Source organism: Mesoplodon densirostris, chromosome 6, assembly GCF_025265405.1.
Source record: "Mesoplodon densirostris isolate mMesDen1 chromosome 6, mMesDen1 primary haplotype, whole genome shotgun sequence".
NCBI lineage: Eukaryota > Metazoa > Chordata > Mammalia > Artiodactyla > Ziphiidae > Mesoplodon > Mesoplodon densirostris.
The window spans coordinates 42315830-42329408 of NC_082666.1; the positions used below are offsets into that span (position 1 = coordinate 42315830).

At 40.2% G+C, this 13579-nt stretch overlaps 1 long non-coding RNA gene across 4 annotated transcripts in view; it reads right to left on the minus strand.

Annotated features, from left to right (window-relative positions):
* The window catches only part of LOC132492255 (uncharacterized), an 87525-nt gene that overhangs the window by 58092 nt on the left and 15854 nt on the right, over nt 1-13579 (minus strand). For 2 of the 4 annotated variants that reach the window (XR_009532796.1, XR_009532797.1), the window contains one exon: nt 4188-4376. The exons of 1 other annotated variant lie outside the window; for it this stretch is intronic. This is a non-coding gene — a long non-coding RNA (uncharacterized LOC132492255). Of the gene's footprint in view, nt 1-2079; nt 2470-4187; nt 4377-13579 lie in introns of those variants that run through there. One more of the 4 variants, XR_009532798.1, reaches the window with a different exon arrangement.

Consider the following 13579-nt stretch of genomic DNA (forward strand, 5'->3'; position numbering starts at 1 on the left):
TAAATTTCATGAACATTCACCACTATTGACCTTGCATAATAATTACACTTAGCCTGGAAATAGTTACAGTGGGTAAAAATGCTCAGCATCTTAATCCACCTGTAACTCATGATTGTTCAGGAGGTCATGCTGTCATGGGAGGACTCTGAAGTCAGACTATCTAGGTTTAAATCCAACTTCTATGACTTAATGATGGTACGATCTTGGATGAATAACTTAACCTCTGTGAGCCTTATTTTCCTCATCTGTAAGGACAGGATTAATGATAATATTGATAGTAACCACCTTCCAGGGCTGTGTGAGGCTTAAATGAGGCAAGGGGTGTAAAGCACTAATATGGCATTATTCATTCATAGAGTTGCTCGACATTCACTGAACACTGATTCTAATGCTCTGCCCTCAGAAGACAGAAGTAGGAGAAGACAAATCAATGCAGTGAAGTGCTCTCGCTTGGAAAGACATCCAAAGAACACAAGAGGGATTCCCAAGGGGTGAGAGGCTCTGTGTATATGTGGATGGTCAGAGGCACAGGGTATCAAGAAAAGTTTTATGGAAGAAGTACCACTCGAACAGAGCATTTATTTAACTTTAAAAAAAGTATTCATTCCCCAGGTTGAGAGAAACAGGGAAATAGGACCTTCCAAATGGATGGAGTGATAAAAGGAAATCATCATTTATTCAGGGGGCTGTGATTAACTCAACACAAGAACAGATCCAAGGTGAGAGCAGTCACAGAAAAGGCTAGGGAAGCAGGAGCCAGATCGTAGAAGTCCTTGTTTTCCCCCTCACTAGGGCAGACTGAATTTCCTGGCAAGCGGGAATCACCCCTCCCCCACTCCAGCAGAGTCATTTTCTTTGGTTGGTTTTCTTTCCAAAGGTCATAGAGCAAAACAGAGGAAAGACTGAACCTTTGAGGCAGCTTGAGTATTTCCAGAGTGTTCCGGTGATGTCAATGCTGACAAAGCCAGTCATTCGTTGGCTGATTATCACTGAGCACCCAGAGGCTGCAGGACAATTATCAGGAGTGACAGTTTTCCTTGAAAAATGCATCTGTACTTTGCACAATTCCCAGTTTCCCTTGCGTGCTCCCAGCATGCACTGCTCCCACATTGGGCACCAGAGGTTGAAACAAGATGGCAGCTCCCAGAGGAGTGCCTTCAATTACCCACAACAAGCATCTGGGCATAAGCCCCCATCATAGGTGATTATGGCCACAGGTTAATCCAGCAGTTCCTCCTAATTAATAGCTTGGAGTATTGAAGAAGCCAGAAGTGACCACAACTCTCCAAGTTTTTGGAAAAGCCCAGCTGGCTGAGTGTCAGCTTTCCGTTAGACCAAACCTTGGTGTGTTGTTTAACCACATCACCCTTTCCTGGAATCTGGCCCTTTGGCTGACACTCCTCTGTGGAGACAGAGTGTCCCTTTTGTGGTTCAGAAATACCATGTACTCTTTTCTTCTGCCTCAGCATTCCCATTTCTCATTCTTTCGACTTCCTCCAATCTGTTCTTCGCTTCTCTCAGAAATATGCTCAGTCTTTCCTCACTCATTTTTTCAGTTTATTTTCTTCAGACTTGTTTTATTTTTTTCTTTTCCTTCAAAAGACCTGATGCCCCGTTCTTTTCCTGCTCCTTGACTTCTCCATTTCTCTCTCTTTCCCTCTGCCCTCCTCCCTCCTTCTCTCACTCCCTGTCTTTCTATTTTTTTCTAAACTGACCTCAGATGAAAACAATAGATTAATCATATTGTATCTTTCATAACACTCTCAGCAGTTTCCATGCATGGCCCTCTTTTATTTGATTCATGTTTTTTCTAATTTCTTATTTTTAATAATGTAATAAGCACCAATGAATCTAACAACTATTGAAACAAAAAGGGGGATCTCACAATATCCTACAGCAAAACATTTGGTAGCCTTCTATCCTAAGCACTGGCCCCCTGACCCAGGGTATCCACCATGCCAAATCCTGGCCATCATTCCTTTCTTTATTTTAATACAGTGTTATTGTTTCTACATGTAGTTCTAAAAAATGTCTTACTCTAGTTTTTTAAGTTTATGAAAGGTATGGTGCTGTTATCTACTTCTTTCTTTGTTTTAGCCTTACTTTATAGATTTCTTTTTACTTTTTATTTTGAAATAAGTTCAAAGTTACAAAAATGTTTCAAGGATAGTACATAAACTTCCATAGAGCCTTACTGATACATATTATTTATATTTTATTTATGTATTTGTTTGTTTGTAGAGAGAGAGTTATTATTCTCCAACTCATTTGAAAATAAGTTGCATATATCTTGCTTCTTTAGCCCCTAACATAGGGGTCCCCAACCCCTGGACCATGGACGATTACCAGTCTGTGTCCTGTTAGGAACCGGGCTGCACAGCAGAAGGTGAGTGGCAGGCAAGTGAACGAAGCTTCATCTGTATTTACAGCCGCTTCCCATCGCTCGCATTCCCACCTGAGCTCCACCTCCTGTCAGATCAGCAGTGGCATTAGATTCTCATAGGAGTGCGAACCCTACTGTGAACTGTGCATGCAAGGGATCTAGGTGTGAGCTCCTTATGAGCATCTAATGCCTGATGATCTGAGGTGGAGCTGAGGCAGTGATGCTAGCACTGGGGAGTGGCTGCAAATACAGATAATCATTAGCAGAGAGGTTTGACTGCACAGAGTCCACAATAAATCAATTGCCTGCAGACTCATATCAAAACACTATCAGTGAGTGGCAAGTGAAAACAAGCTCAGGGCTCCCACTGATTCCCCATTATGGTGAGTTGTATAATTATTTCATTATATATTACAATGTAATAATAATAGAAATAAAATGCACAATAAATGTAATGTGCTTGAATCATCCCGAAACCATCTCCCCCCCCACACCCCTGCCTGATCCATGAAAAAACTGTCTTCCATGAAACCGGTCTCTGGTGCCGAAAAGGTTGGGGATCACTGCCTTAACACATCAGTGTGCATTTCCTAAGAATAAGGAAAATCTCTTACATAACCACAAATGAGGAAATTTAACATTGATACTATGCTTATATTTTAGCAACAGTCCATTTTTAACTATCCCAATACAGTAAGTCCCCCACATATGAACCTTCAAGTTGTGAACTTTCAAAGATGTGAATGTGCATTTTCATGTCCAATCATGTAACTTACTTCAAGTGTCTGGCATTATCTGTAAAAGTTGGGTACCTAGGCTAACTTTATTGGACTTATGAACAAATTGGACTTGCAAATGCACTCTCGGAATGGAACTCGATCATATGTAGGGGACTTACTATAACAGCATTTACAGCAATTTTTTCAAGTACAAAAATCTGATTCAGATTTGCACATGGCATTCAGTTGTGTGTCTCTAGTCTTCTTTAATCTCAAACATTTCCTCCACCATTCTTTACTCCTCATGACATTTAATATTTGTCTGGTATCTTGTTAACATCACTCAATTTGGGTTCTCCTGATGTTTCCTTTCTATTGCATTCAGGATACACTTTTTTGGCAGGAATACCACAGAAGTGATGCTATGTGCTATGTAAATCACATCCAGAGGCCCCTCATTAGTGACTTAGCTTTGATCCCTTGATCATGGTGCTACCCTGTTTCTCTAGATGATATATTTGCATATATTCTTTGGACAATTACTATTTCACTTAATATCACACTGTTAAGACTCACCCACATTGATGTATGTCACTTTTCTCTTTCTCTCCCACACCCACCCACATACACACCAACCTCCACACACACACACACACATTTTCTTATCTTCTTTCTTCCTGTCTTCAATTTTCCAGCCACATTCTTACTCAAAATCAATTTGGAAGTATACAACTCTTAGCTGAAGTATGTACCATCTCTTGTTCAATTACTACAGACTAAATCTCCACAGATTGGTGTATAACGTGCCAAAGATATGTGTTGTTATGAAAATAGGTGGCTTAGCAAAGAAGCAGATACCAAAGGGATCATAAAGGGACGCTTCCCCTTTTACTCACCCACCCAACTAACCTGTCAACATTTATTAACTGAGTAACTATTATGTTCCCAGCACCAGGCTTGACTAGAAGGGGGCATATAAAGTACAAAACCACAAAGGGCTTAGAAGCCCAATATACACCCCCCCCACCACCAGTAGTTCACCATGGACACCTCTCTCACACTTCAAGGCTCAGCTCAAAAGTCACCTTCTGGGCTTCCCTGGTGGCGCAGTGGTTGAGAATCCGCCTGCCGATGCAGGGGACACGGGTTCGTGCCCTGTTCCGGGAAGATCCCGCATGCCGCAGAGCGGCTGGGCCCGTGAGCCATGGCCGCTGAGCCTGTCTGGAGCCTGTGTTCTGTAACCGGAGGGGCCACAACAGTGAGAGGCCCGTGTACTGCAAAAAAAAAAAAAAAAAAAAAAAAAGTCACCTTCTCCGTAAAGCTACCCATCCCTGCACCAACCCTACGTACCTAACTGAGAACCTACTACTTGCCAAGCGCAGTATTACATGCTTTCCTCACAGCGGTTCAAGAAGGCTCTGCCTTCTTATTTCAGCTCTCCTAATACAAACTATGTCCTTTCCGTGGTCTATTTAGTGCCACATTTTTCACAACTTTGTGCTTTTCATTGATGATTTCACTGTTTAAAATGACTCCCAAGCGTAGTGCTGAAGTGTTGTCCAGTATTCCTAAGTGCAAGAAGGCTGTGATGTGCCTTACTGAGGAAGTATGTGTATCAGATAGGCTTCCTTCAGGCATGAGTTTTAGTGCTGCTGGCTGTGAGTTCAATGTTAATAAGTCAACTATATATTAAATAAAGTCTCCTTAAACAAAAACATACATAAAACAAGTTTATATATTGACCAATTTACAGAAATGTGACCAGAGACTGTTAGGACCTTAATTCTGTATTTTCCCTAAGAGTAATGCTTTAGTATCAGTAATTCAGTGTTCCTGGTGACTGTAGAAAATAATAATACTGTGAGTAATAAGAATCAACTGTAGGGCCTCCCTGGTGGCGCAGTGGTTGAGAGTCCGCCTGCCGATGCAGGGGATACGGGTTCGTGCCCCGGTCTGGGAGGATCCCATATGCCGCGGAGCGGCTGGGCCCGTGAGCCATGGCCGCTGGGCCTGCGCATCCGGAGCCTGCGCATCCGGAGCCTGTGCTCCGCAACGGGAGAGGCCACAACAGTGAGAGGCCCGCATACCACAAAAAGAAAAAAATAAAAAAATAAAAAAAATAAAAAATAAAAAAAAAGAATCAACTGTAGTAGGTGACAAATAAATATATGATGAAAAGATGAAGGAAAGAAGCCATCTGTTGGAAAAATGACATTAACAGATGAAAAGTTGCTTCATGAACCCACATGAAGCCAAATATACATAAATAGATTTTATATTAATATGATAAAGAAGTGCCAGAAAGTAGATTATCCTATAATAAGGAGAACATGCAAAGGGGAAGAGGTAATACATGTACATTTCCTACTCAATGGGAAGAAAATGTTCTGTGACAATTTCTTTCCAAAAGAATGAATATTTATTATGCAAATTCAAGCACATCTGGCTGCCATGAATTTAACACTCCATAATTAATAACTTTCTGTATCTCACTGAGCACATTAAAAATCTGTATGTTTTACATTTCCAAAAATATAATAGCATCACATTTTTTATCCACAAGGGTTTTCAAGGGCCCACTGTAACTCTTTCCCAAATTTTTATTAATACTTTTTCCTTACTAAAAAACACAATGTGATTATCTCCATTTAAAAAAAATGCACTAGAATATTTATCTTTGACCTCTTCATAAAGCAAGAAGAGAGATTTCAATTGACTTTGTAAAGCACATTCTACACTGTTGCATGATGGGAGAGGACCTGACCTGACAGTTCCTTATCCACATGATTGTGGTAAAAGTAGACATAACATTATGGCTCAAAGAGAACAAAGATGAGCTTACAAAGTACATGGTTTAAATAATTTCAGAGCTTTGGAACACAGATCTCTTTTTTCAAGACACGAATCTCATGTAACCATAATCATGATTGGCGGTGGGGAAGTTTAAAAACAGAGTGTCCCCCAAACCCTCCAGACTTAGTTATACCACAGCTAAATCAGGTGATTCCAACACATGATTCACATCCCACAAAAAATGAAATGTTTACAAAAACGAGGCTCCCAAAGGATAAAGTAGCCTTTTCTCAAAATCCATTCAAAATTTTAAGCCGATCTTTCTATGTTTTGCTTGCCATAACTACCAGGTTTCCTATTCTAAAATAAAAGGTTCATACAAACACACACACAATTTTCACATTTAAGTTTTAGCATTCTGACATATTTTAAAAGCAACTTTGCCTTAGCAGATACAGGTCACAAGTCAAGGCTATTACTGTAGTGATTTGTATATACATATATTTTTTATTACGGAAATTTTTAACCATACACAAAATGGTAGAAGAAATAGTACAGCAAACTCCCATATACCAATCACCCAGCTTCAGAAATTATTAGATATTAGAGATATTTTTAAATGCAAAGAAAAAATTACACAGCATCATACCTTTTCCTGCCTACAACTACAGAAACAATAATATGACCACCAACACTGAATGCGTTACAGAATATGAGCTGTTTGACCTGCAAACACATTAAATTTTGACCCTGAAATGCCCAGGGGAGTAGCTGCATAGAGCAATTTTCCTAAATCCCTTGTATAATAAAATTGATGCTAAAAATTCACGTTGACTGTAACATATGATTTTTTAAAATTTTTTATTGTTATAAAGTTATTCATTTTCATTTTTGTAAAGTTTGCAAACACAGTCACACAAATTTGCATATGGGTGGGTATTTTATGGTATTATGAAATAACTGTTCATTTTTTTGGCGAGATAACTATTATGTTTAAGTAAGAGTATTATTTTTAGGAGATGCATTAATGAAGTAATTGAAGGAGAAATGTTATAATGTCTGCAACTTGCTTTTCAAATGATTCAGCAAAAACTGTATATGTGTCTCTGTGTGTGTGTGTGTGTGTGTATGTAGATCCAGGGTTGGCAAAATATTTCTGTAAAGGGCCAGACAGTAACAGTTTTAGGCTTTATAAGCCAAAAGACAAAATCAAGGATATTTTGTAGATAACTGTATAACTAGTTAAAATGTTGCTGCTTAAAAATGTAAAAACCCTTCTTTAATTTATCAGTGTTGTACAAAGACAGGTGATAAGCAAGATTTGGCCTTGGCCTTAGTTTGCCAACTCCAAATGTAGATAGACAGATACACAGATACACATAGATAGATATAGATAGGGTAAATATGAGAAAACTAACAACTGTTGAGTCTAAGTAGAGGGCATGTGGATGTTCATTGTATCAGTCTTTCAAATTTTCTGAATGTTTGAAGAATTTCATAATAAAAAGTTGGGGAAAATACAAATACATAAAACACAATGAAAATAAATATCATCCACAATACAAGTACCTAGATAGAGATTAACATCTTGGTAAAGTAGATCTTATTTTTAGTTCTTGGAAGGTGTGTTTTTTCCAACTATAATGAGATCCTACTCTGTATAAAGTTTTATAGCCCGTCATTTTCATTCACCATTTATTCATAAGCATTTTCACATGTCATCATCATATAATGGACATATATATTCCACTGAACAAATGTTTTAAGATGTCTTAACTATTTCCCAATCATTGAACATTCAATGTGTTTCCAGTTCTTCACCCAAACAAATAAGATTTTTTTAGCTTTTTTCCATTTTCTATTTTTTATTTTGAAAAATTTTAAAGCTCTGGAAAAGTTACAAGAGCAATACCATGAATACCATATACCTTCCACCTAGGTTCACCAACTGCTAACAGTTTAAGACATTTGTTTTATCTCCCCTCTGTATATTTATTATTTTTATTGTTATTTTGAGAATCTTGAGTATATTACTCTTAAATTTCTTACTAAAATATTTGAAAACCACTGAAGAGCTGATTTCCTCAGGGTTTCCAGTTTCCACAGTAAATGTCCTCTGAGACCTAACTGATCTTGAGTGGCAGAAAAAAGACTCAGAAATATACATATATATTAACAAACCTAGTAGCTATTTTTAAGGACAAACTCAAATTAAAATCTTCACTTTACCAACAAAAAGTTACATCGTGTATTATTAGGAGTTAGATCTCTAATGCTTTACTTACTCTGTAAAGAGCCACAGCCCCAAACACATTTTTCCAAAATGAGAATGTGACGTGTTAGTGTTATATCACACCTCTGTTGTAATTTAATTTTCTCTTTATACAGATTTTGCTCTGTCTCCATCCTCATCCAGCTTTGTGGGAAAACTCACCAAAGCTGCTCTGAATGTTTTTCTTTGACTCCACTGCCACCTAGTGTGGAGAAAAATGAATTCTGGGCTCTGTAAAAAAAAACTGAATGCGTACTATCAATATTTGCTTACTTATCTGGATTCAAAGCCTGTTTTATTGCAGAATAAACTCTTGGGAACTACACCCACCATGGTCTTCTTGCTTTGCATTAAGTAACAATTCTACGAAAAACAATCATACTTCAAAAATTAGACTATATTTCACGTTATTGTGAAACAAGGTAGGAGATAAGGCTTGGTTTTCCCAATGTCCCTGTGGCCCATGTGGCCCTTTCACTCCAATCACATACGCAGGTCGTTAAGGTGGTATTTTCCTTCTTTCCAGTGTGATAGGTTGGAAAAAGCATGGAGAAAAGAGGGAAAGAAGGAGAAATTCAAAGGAGAGAAGAGGAGAATGAGAGAGGGTCATAGATGATGGGAAAAATAATAATACAGACACTAAAAAGACTAAAGATGGGGTATAGATACAAGAAAGAAAATGGAGAGGGAAAGCAGTGCAATGTTAGAATAAGAGACACAGGAGCCTAGAAAGACAGGGGAATATAGGGGAAGATGCAAGGAACCAAGGGAGAAAGAGGAAAGAAAATAAAAGGGGAAGGTGAGGGGTGCCAGGGTTAGGTGGTCGTTCATTGATCAGCCTTGGGAGGGACCAGCAGGCCAGGCCCGCACACCTTGGGCAGTTTAGAGATCTCAGTACCCCTGACCCCACATCCCACCCCATTGCACACACACTTCTGCTCCCCAGCCCTGCTTCGTCCTTTTCCTGATGTCCACTGCCTCCTTTCCCACAGGACAACTGGGTTATTTGTTACACAAGCTGTCCAGCAGCACTGGAACGTAAGCTCAAGGAGGGCAGAGATCTTGGCCTTTTTTTTCTTCCTGTTTTGTTCTCTGATGTATCCCGTGTCTAGAGCAATGTCTGTTACATTATGATGTGCAATTAAAAAACATTTATTGAATAAATGAAGGCATGGGGGGCACTCTAGAAATGGACAAGAAGATGTATTTGTAACGTTTATTTTGCTTTATGACAGTGATACCTTTTCTCCTGGGCAGACCACATTTTCATTCGCAGGTTACCAGCTGGTTTTCAACACATCCTGCTACAGACTGAATGTTTGTGTCCCCCTCAAATTTATATATTGAAACCTAACACCCAACGTGATGGATGTTATTAGGAGGTGGGGCCTTTAGGAGGTGCTTAGGTCATGAGGGTAGAGGCCTCATGAATGGGATTAGTGCCCATATAAGAGGCCCCACAGAGCTCCCTCGGGCCTTCTACCATGTGAGGACACAGGGAGAAGTCTGAGACCCAGAAGAGATCCCTCGCCCAACCACACTGGCACCCTGATCTTGGACTTCCAGCTCCAGAACAGTGAGAAATAAACTTCTATTTTTCATAAGCCATGCAGTATTTCATTACAGCAGTCTGAATGGACTAGGACACTTCCCTCCCGATGAGACAAGCACTTCTTAGAAATTACTGGCACTCAACTCAACAGTGGTTCTGAAAGTCAAATTCTGACATCAGAAACAGAGGTACCAATAGGAAACACGTAATAGAATCAAATCACATTTTAGAAACGACAAAGCAAACTAGAGAAGAGATAGGTCCTCACTTCAGGCTAAATCTTAGAATGTTCTAGAGCAAGAAAAGCAAGTTATAAAAGGCTGTTTTGTTTCTTGCTATTTAATATGTTTTAAATTTCTCATTTTCCTACATTTTCCTCCTTGTAAATTATACTAGATGTCTTATCTTTCCAATACCAGGCTCAAACAGATAAAATGATAACTGAATTACTGAACTTTATCAGAATAATAAAAGACTCTGAAAAGCTCATTTAAAAAATTACTTAGGGGCTTCCCTGGTGGCTCAGTGGTTGAGAGTCCACCTGCCGATGTAGGGGACACGAGTTCGTGCCCCGGTCCGGGAAGATCCCACATGCTGCAGAGAGGCTGGGCCCGTGAGCCATGGCCGCTGAGCCTGCGCATCCGGAGCCTGTGCTCCACAACGGGAGAGGCCACAACAGTGAGAAGACCACATACCACAAAAAAAAAAAAGAAAGAAAAGAAAGAAAAAAATTACTTAGGAGTTAGAACATGACATTAAAAGATAGCAAAATCTTTAAGAAGGGCTATAGAGAGGGAAAGCTTAAGGAAGATGTTTTTCTATCTGAAATTTGAAAAATGTCTGTGTGACAATGGCACACTTCATTACACTAATTGGAAACATTAGTGGCAGCTGAATTCAGTACTCAAAAATCAATGAAAAAGAATGTTTTCACGTATCTCATGGATGGGTCTTCACTAGACGGAGATACAAAGGCTGATTCGAAAATCTGGTGCTTGAAGCATGCTTGTAAAACGATGCTGATTCTACAAGTGCTCACACAAATAGGTCTTGCCAGCCAGACTAACATTGCTTTCAGATCGCACATCAAAATTTTCCAAGCATTCACACATATGTTATCTAATTTGGTCCTCCCAATATGTCTGTGGTATAGATAGGACCAGGTATTATCTTCAGCTATACCATTTTGTGGCTTTAAAGGAGGGAAGCTGGATTTACCCTATTTTCCCATCTCAGCCTCCCATGTCATGGACATGATAGTCACGGCAGCCCAGGACCAGAGGTCTCTCCCACCTTCCACTAGACCACTGTGTGTCCTGGAGCAAATATCATGGTGCTGTGCATCCTAGTGGGTGAAAGCACAAGGGGTTCTACATCTCAAATGGGACTTCTAAATAGTTTGGAGGAAAGAGCTGGCAGAGCTTGGTCACCATCTATGACCACGGGCAAGTTAAGTAAACTCTTTGGGCTTTGGGTTCCTCATTTATAAAGTAATCATGTAGTTCTGTGTGGTCTTTAAAGAGGTGGATCCCAGACAATTGAGTCCATGGGTCAGTTTGAAAAACAATTTTTTTTTTAATTTTAAGGATTAACATAGGCTTGCCAACCCTTTATGTGCAAAATAAATTCAAGATGTCGACAACTACAACCATCTACTCACCCCACCCCTCCTCTCACCCTCACTACAATCAGTGAAGAATTGACACAGAGATCCAAATAAGGACTGAAAACAACTTTATAACGGGGTTGGTCAAGTGCCAAATGCCCCACAGAGTAATAGGGTGCCTCATAAAGCTCAATAAGGGAATGCTAGCTGGCATCTCTGGAGGCATTGGGTTTAGCAACCACGCCTGACGCCAGTCAGATGCAGCACAGCCTGTCAGGGAAGGTGACTCCTCCGCCTAGATGAGCTGGGCCTGTGCTCCCCACACCTGTCCTGGTGGCTGCTTCTGGGGGCTGAGAAGTGGGCAGCTCAGCTACCGCCCCAGAAGACTCTGAAGCAGGTCAAAACAGAATGTTAAGATGACTTTAAGGCCATATACACTATAGGCCAAAATTCATTGCTTTTTCTGTTTTCCATTCCAAATGATATTCCATTCAATACTCAACATCACTCACCAGAGATCTTGCAATGAACACCAGACAAAAGTCTAAAAAACTCTAAATAACACAAAGCCAGCAACACATAAACGCCCAAATTTTAACCTAAACCTACATCAACGATTACATTTCCAAAGAGAGGTTGAATTCCAAACATGAAATCCTTTGACCTGGGTCAATTAAAGTCTGAAGACATTAAGGTTCAACATTTTCTCTCACTCAGATTGCTGTATGGTTCGAATCTTCTCAAGAACACAATCCTGACAGCAGAATTGTCTCTTTCATGAGTGTTACAGACAGAAGATCATGGATCCCCGGGGCACAAAAGGCACTTTTAGGAACAAGCCAGAGGTTAGAGGTACCATCCACATGCAAGCTTCCAATGGGATGGATCCTGAGAGAGGAGCCATGGAAATTGTAGCACTCCTGTGTCTCCTTGATTGCCCTATCTGTGCTTCTCAGCTGAGGTGAAGAATGTATCCCACATCTTCTTCCACTCCCCAGCTCTACACTCAGGAAGATGCTAGGATTCCCTGTGCATTTTTAGGCCATTCCCAGAACTATTGGTACAACAGATACCAGCTGCCACGTTGAGGGTCTGGCTCAAGTTCCCATAGAGGACAATCAGTTAGATACATACAGTGGAATTATTAGCCAAGTTTAAAAAAGAAGGAAATTCTGACACATGATCCAACCTTATCAGCCTTAAAGACATTATGCTAAAAGTGAAAGAAGCTAGTCACTAAAGGATAAGTAAGATTCCTTTTATATGTGGTACTTAGAATAGTCAAATGCATAGAGACAGGAAGTAGAATGGTGGCTGTCAGGATCTGGAGGGAGGAGGGAGTTAATATTTCATTGGTACAGTTTCAATTTGAGAAGATGAAAAAGTTCTGGAGATGAATGGTGGTCATGGTAACCCAGCAATGTGAATGTACTTAATATCACTGAACTGTACACTTAAAAATGGTTAAGACTGCAAATTTTATATGTATTTTACTACAATTTTAAAACTTTTAATCATAAAAAACCTCTTAGCCTGCTTGTAGAACTACAAACACCGTTGTACGATTCTCTTCCACGATTCTTTCCAACCCTTAGCTATGCAGTGATGCCAGAAACAATGAGACCGTCAAAGCATCGAGGCTCTTTTACTAAATTCTACAGCCAACCCAGCCCTTCTGAACTCTCCATTTTGATTCATAGAGGAAGGCTCTTCCTTCAACATTTCCACGTCTAGGCCTATGCTGGAAAGAGAGCTTCCACTCCATGCTCTTGCCATCCAAAAGGAAGAGAAGCACCTAATCTGATCGATGAGCTGACATTCACAGGGTATAGTTCACTGGTGGGCAAGGTCTGGGTGAGAGTTTACTGCACCTGTATGTCTCTTTGTGCAGTTAAGCAGGCTAAGCCCAGCCCACTCTAGCAATCCATAATTCTATCTCTGCTCCACCTTCTCTGCCTGTGACTGGGTGAGATCAGCCTTGTGGAGTGGACCCGGTTGAATTTGGTTGCAAGGGAGGGAGAAGACTGCCCTCTGGACTGGATTTAGAGTGTTGCTGAGCCCTTGCCCAGCCCAGGACCAAAGTGATAGTTTGATCCCCATCTGGGTCTCAGTTTCGTGAGCCTCTTCTCCTCTGACAGGTGCAAGAGAAGCAAAACTTTACCTTTACCTGTCTTAGGCTTTCAGCTGGGGCTCTTAACAACAACAACAAAAAATTAACAAGAGAAAAACAAAGCATGCAGCTCACATCAGCCAG